The following is a 6,000-nucleotide window of genomic DNA, read 5'->3' as shown; positions in this document are numbered from 1 at the left end:
AGACACTCCTCTCCTAGAACATCCTGGCACCACAAGGAAGAGGGAAGGGAAAATAATCCTGAATTTGCAGCCTGTAGTGGCAGTCCCCGGCCTGCACTGCCAGCAGACTCTGCCGTGTGAAGTTTAAAGATAAACCATTCCCTCAGTTCCTCCGCACAGCCTGCGATGACCCTGCACAGCACAGGCCACCATGGCATGGCCGTGTCCCGGGGGCGCTGCGGCTCCTCACGGGCTCCACAGCAGGGAAAAGCAGGTCGGTGTCCCGAAAAGCACCGATTCCGAGAGGCTCTGCTGCCAGACATGGACACCAGACACATTCCCTGAAGCTGAGTGGATCCAGGCAAGCAGCTTTCTAGAAACAGGACTGTCATCAAAAACTGTTTTCTGGTGATGAGACTTCTGAAATATATTTTATTGACCTGGAATTTTGCATATCCTCAAGGTGAACAGTCACAGCATGATTTGGCAGGGCTGGAAGCTCTAAAGAGCAATTTCTGCTCCGGCAGTATCAGATGGCTGCGAGACATCAGATGAGATTGTATCAGCCAGACGAGGTCGGGAGCTCTGCCGCCATCAGCCATGGCATTAGCTAATGCCTTTGGGGAGCTCTGACCTTCCTTCTCCGAGCGTCTGCGTTTAACACAAGCACAAGCTCAATACAATTAGTGAAGTGAGAGCCCAGGGCCCACACCAGGGCACTTGCCCAAGGCCTTGCCATCTTGGTTGCCCCCAAGCCAGGGAGGCAGCGCAGGCACGGTGCTGGGGACACGCTGCCACAACAGCCAGTCTGACAAGATGGGGTTATTTAGGACCTAAATTTTAGGAAGATTATGGCAGCAAATCCTGTTACCTGAACATGGTACCTCCTGACGGGAGCAAGCGTTAGGCTGGGATTAGACCCGTTTCAGTTCCTCAACCTGATTTATAAAGTTAGTGAGTCACTATCTCCCCCTGGCCAAAAGCATGATTCTGTGACGCCTTGAAATCCTGAAGCGTGGCTGTTGTCTGGTGCACAGCCATTAGAAGGATTTAGCTGGCCTTCACATAAATGTGAACGACAGATGTTAGCACATTCTTTTTCTGAGAAAAGATGAAAAACTGCTGCTTTTAGGGTCTCATTTCAACCCTCTGTGCCATGGACACTATTACCAGTATCACTGCATAATTTATTTTAAAAGATTGCACTTTTCTCGAAGGCCAATGAAATGCTTGCATCAGAACCCAGAAGACAGGTTAAAATTTCTCCTCAGTAATGAAGTGCTAAAGATCCCCAAGAAGCCTTTGCTCTCAGGCACTCCTCAGCCACCGTAACTCAGGGAAGCAGGAGGAGGCCCTTTTAGTCTCCAGGTCTTCCCTGGTGGCATTAACTGTCTCCGGAGCAGAACAAGGGTTTGGTCGGTGGTTTCCACAGAGGGTTCATGCCAACTTTCCATCCCATGGCTGCACACAAACCGCTGCAGCAGCCGTGAGGTGGGTAGTCTTTAGATGTGAAACAGCCCTGGACCGCACTGCATATGGCTTTATCTCATCACAGTGTCTACCAGGAAAGAAGACAACTGGACACTGAGAGCACTGGATAAAAGAATCTGGAAAAATCCCCTGTGTCTGCAGAGCACAGTAGGAGACTGAGCACATGCATCTGCAGCCACTGTTCTGCTCTGGGGGCCAAGAGCAGAGGGTTGCAAGCCCAACCCCTCCTTGGAATTAGCACAGGCTTTAAACTACAATTGTTTTCATGGAAACAGAAAACCAAAGCAGAATATATTTAATCTCAACCTTCAGGAAGAAACAAGCTAAGTTGATATCTGTAATGGAAAATAAGGAGTTATAAGCTTTTTTTTTTTCCTCCAGCTTACAAAGAATTTGCCGTATTCTAGTTATTTTTATCCCTCCCAGTGGAAATACAGGTAATAAAAATAGCAGTATTTCTATAACAGAGAAAACAAAAACAGTGATGCACAATTGTGCCTCCGAGAGAAAAAGCTGTGGTGTTTTCATTTCAGGAGAAAATTAACATATGAAACCTGAGAGCTCTTTGATTAACCTGCTCAATCAGCCCCCAGGGAGCACCACAGGGCTGCAGGATCTGCTTCCCCTGTGACGATGCTTCCCATCCAGCACCGCAAAGCACATGTGTGCTCTCCTCTCACCTGGCACTTTCCAGATGGGTGCAGCCCCCACTCCTGGAGCGCTGCCACCTCACATCGCCCTGAATGGTGGTATCCAGCCCATCTGAACTAGCATCAGGTCTTTGGCCACTGACCCTTCTTACCCCGTGTCACAACTACTCCCCCAGGTGCCTCCTGGCCCCAGGGACACCGTGGCAGGCTGGGGGTCCTGCTGCAGCACAGACAGTCCCAGCACATCCTGGGCAATGATGCCAAACCTCTTTCACAAGACCCACAGCCAGCAAAGCAAGTGTTTTTTCTGGCTAGAGACATACAGATCTGCATCGAAGATCTCTGTTACATGCACAGCTTACCCTCAGAGCATCCTCTGCAAGGATCTCTCCTGGGAGCCCAAAACAGCATTTGCAATACTCCTATTAGGAAAAATGGGAGAAAGAAAACCTTTGCCAAGCACTTCACTACTTATTAATCTCCTTCCAGAGGTGACAATGGACAGAAGAGTTAATCCTAAATGACAGATGTGTTGCCAATCATCTCAGTTCCGGAGGATTCTCATAGAGAAACATAACCAGCTTCATCTCTTAGCCGTGCAGCAATGGGACTTTCCCAAGCTGGTGGCTTCTGTGGCATCTACTTTCCCACAGCTTCATATTCCCCAGAAAGAGGAGCATCAGGTCCTGCAGTTTGGGGTATGGGTGTCCTTGCCAGCTGCCCATGGAAAGAGCAGGAGAGCAATGCAACAGAAGAAAAGCAACAGGCTGCTCTCACCAGACCTGAAGGTCCATAGCCCATCACCGGTGCCCAAGGTGAGCCCCGGGGAAATGGCTGGGACAGCGGGGAAAAGGGACCATGTCTGTCTCATTGCAGGGTGTTTACTGCTCCTGCCGGCATCAAATCTCAGGGCCAAAAGATTTCACTGGGTTGTTCGGTTTTTTTAAAATCTATTTACTTACTGATAACATTATTTCCCAAGGCTCTAAAATGACAAGAGGCAAGGACACAGATCCATTAGCACTGGCAAAAAGTTGTTTACTTAGTAGGTCTGCTTAGATAATAGTCAAACATCCTCCCCAGCCCTGCTCCCAGCCAGCGAGTGCCCTCCATCGTGGCAGCCGAGTGCTGGCCAGGCAACAATCCCCGCCATGGGCAGAGGGTGACAGCCCAACACTCGCAGCACCCTGTCCCTGGGGGGTCCTGCTGCCAGGACGCCAGACCCCCCCACAACTGCCCAAGCCCCCTGGGCACACTGCAAAAGTCATCTCTGCACATTATTACTAGAACTCGGGAACAAACGAGAAAGAACATTGTTTAGTTTAAAGGAAGAAGTAACTTGTCAAGTAAATGAGGGTGTAGATCTTGGTGAAGGTCTGTCAACTTACTCCACCTACAAACACAGCCCCCATGAGTCATGTCTCAGACACATGCATCCAGAAAGCCTTCCCTGTGCTCATCGCACCATAAAGACGAGAGAGAGAGAGACACCTCCTTGGAAGTACAGAGCAGCACAGAACCACCAGGCCCAACAACAGCACGATTGAATTAGTTTTCAACAGCCAGCAGCAAATAAGGTGGCCCGACACATTTATGTTCTGCTCAGACACAAAAGGATACTGGGTCTGTGTGTATCTGGAAGGGAATTAGATTGATTATAATTGGGCAGAAGATGAAATTGGGCTGACATGTCCACAGTCACCCCATGCGCCGGCAGCACAGCGAGTGCCAGGTCACTTGCTGAGAAAGGGAACTGAGAAACTGTAGAGTTAACAAAGATCTTACTGCAGCTCTGGACACCAGGCTCGGGAAAGAAAACTTCCAAACAACAAAGCAGAGTATCAAATGCTGACAACACATCCTGATTAATCATATTTTCCAGAGGGGAGAGCATTGCACAAGGGTGGTAAAACCAGGAACATGCTGCAGCTTCAGCAGGAGGCACAGACCACACGCAGCTCTTCTGCAGCCGCAGTCGGCACTTCCCGTTGCCTGCTGAAGGAGTAACTGAGATGCCTCGGTATCACCAACCTTGGCACTGTCTCTTTCCAGCACTAAATACCATTCCTTAACTCATTCAGGGGAGTTACAGCCCTTCCTCTCCATTAGATGCCGGGCAGCAGGAAAAGAGATGACAACGGGGAAAACTCAGTCCACACCACGGTCATTATTAACACTCGCTGTCCCAGTACAGCTCAACACAGGCGGAACACACCCAGCAGCCGCTGCACAGCCTGATTTGGCACAAAAATCCTGGGCTAGGATCAGTGGGAGGCTCAGGCATCACCTAGTCTCAACTCTTTGCAAAGCACCAAGAACACACAAGTCCAAGAGACAGCATCATCCAGGCAGCGAGCTCAGTGCTCTATCGAGGCTAAGATGGAGAGAGAAATGAATGAGACTGAAGTCCCTGGTTCACCACATTCCACTTAAACACAAACACTGACCCGGGGTATGAGGCACCATGCGCAGATCTCGGCACAGCACCCGGCCAACAGGCCCTCAGCGGGTTCCTCTCCCACCTCGGAAACCAAAGCCGGCCTTGCCTGAGGATTTCATCCCAAGACAAAACTTACTTTCTCACCCAGAGACCGGCTCGTAGATGGCTGTGTAAGAGCACCACCTGGTGATACACTCCATACAAGAGATTTTAAAGAATAAATGATTAATTTACAAGTTGTTAGCAGAATGATGCATGACTTACAGTTCGTGGTCTCTGCTTTCACACAGGGTGTTTGACTATAGAAGGCTGATTGATTCACACACTGCTTTGTGTGTCCTAATACAGTTGCTGCGGTTCTCTGAATTACATTAAGATTAAGAACGTCCCTCTGGGTCAGGGCTGGGGGGGAATAAAGAATTGGCAACTGGACTGCGGCACTCTGTGACGTGGTGAGCAGCCCAGCGCTTTTGGAGCAAGCCAGGAGAAGTTCAGCTCGGACAGAAAGGGACACTGAGAAAGCCACTGTGGGGAGCAGGGGTCTGAGTGAAGCCAGAGATGCTGGAAAGGGCAGATCAGAGTCCAGCCCCAAAGGCAGCCAGGCTAAGAGCCGCAGGAAGGGACAGAGCAGATGGCGGTCGGGAGCTGGAGCAGATGGACTGGAAGGCTGGGATTGCTCTGGACACAGTGAGGCAGCGCCTGGCAAAGAGAAATGAAACACCCATCCAGAGAACCCCTCATTGTTCCTCTGCCGACACCAAACGCAGCTCTAGAGGAATCGGAGGGGTCAGCAGGGATCCGGCCACCCACTTGTGTCCAGCACAGGCAGAGCGAGCACCACCCCACGCAGGCAGCATTTGGTCCAGCAGCAAAATCCATCTCGAGTGCAATGGTTTAGGCTCAAACCATCTGTTCCTCTGCTGCAGATTGCAAAATGCAAGTGAGTGCATTGAAGTGTTTGTGGTAGATGCAGATGATATTTATAAAAAAAAAAAATTGTACTTTAGTTTCCCAGACGACAGCTCTCTTACCATGGAGCTTCATGATACTAAGCCAACACAAGCACTTAAAGAATAAACAAGCAGCAAGAGAAAAATCCAACTTCTTTGTGAGCTACAGCCTGAAGTTCGTTTATAACACCAGACGTGCTCGAATCAGAGCCTTCACCCACTGCAAAGGTTATGAAAGTACAAACAGACCTTCACGATGGTACACCTGATATATGAAAATACACATTTATTAATCAAAGGAACACGCTGCCTCTTGCCATGCACTCACCGGTGAAATGCACTGACCACCGCGTGGAGCTGAGTATGGCAGGTGAGGAGCATCGTGGAGCTATGGGTGTAACGTTAACAGGTTACACAGCGACCAAGTTCAGCTCCTTTTTCATTTTTCCAGTGCTCACTGGGGGCAGGAGGGGGGCTTTGGAAAGATCCC

The sequence above is a fragment of the Numenius arquata genome, chromosome 24 (genome assembly GCF_964106895.1).
Source record: "Numenius arquata chromosome 24, bNumArq3.hap1.1, whole genome shotgun sequence".
NCBI lineage: Eukaryota > Metazoa > Chordata > Aves > Charadriiformes > Scolopacidae > Numenius > Numenius arquata.
The sequence above is the reverse complement of the archived record's forward strand: the minus strand, read 5'-3'. Positions refer to the sequence as shown.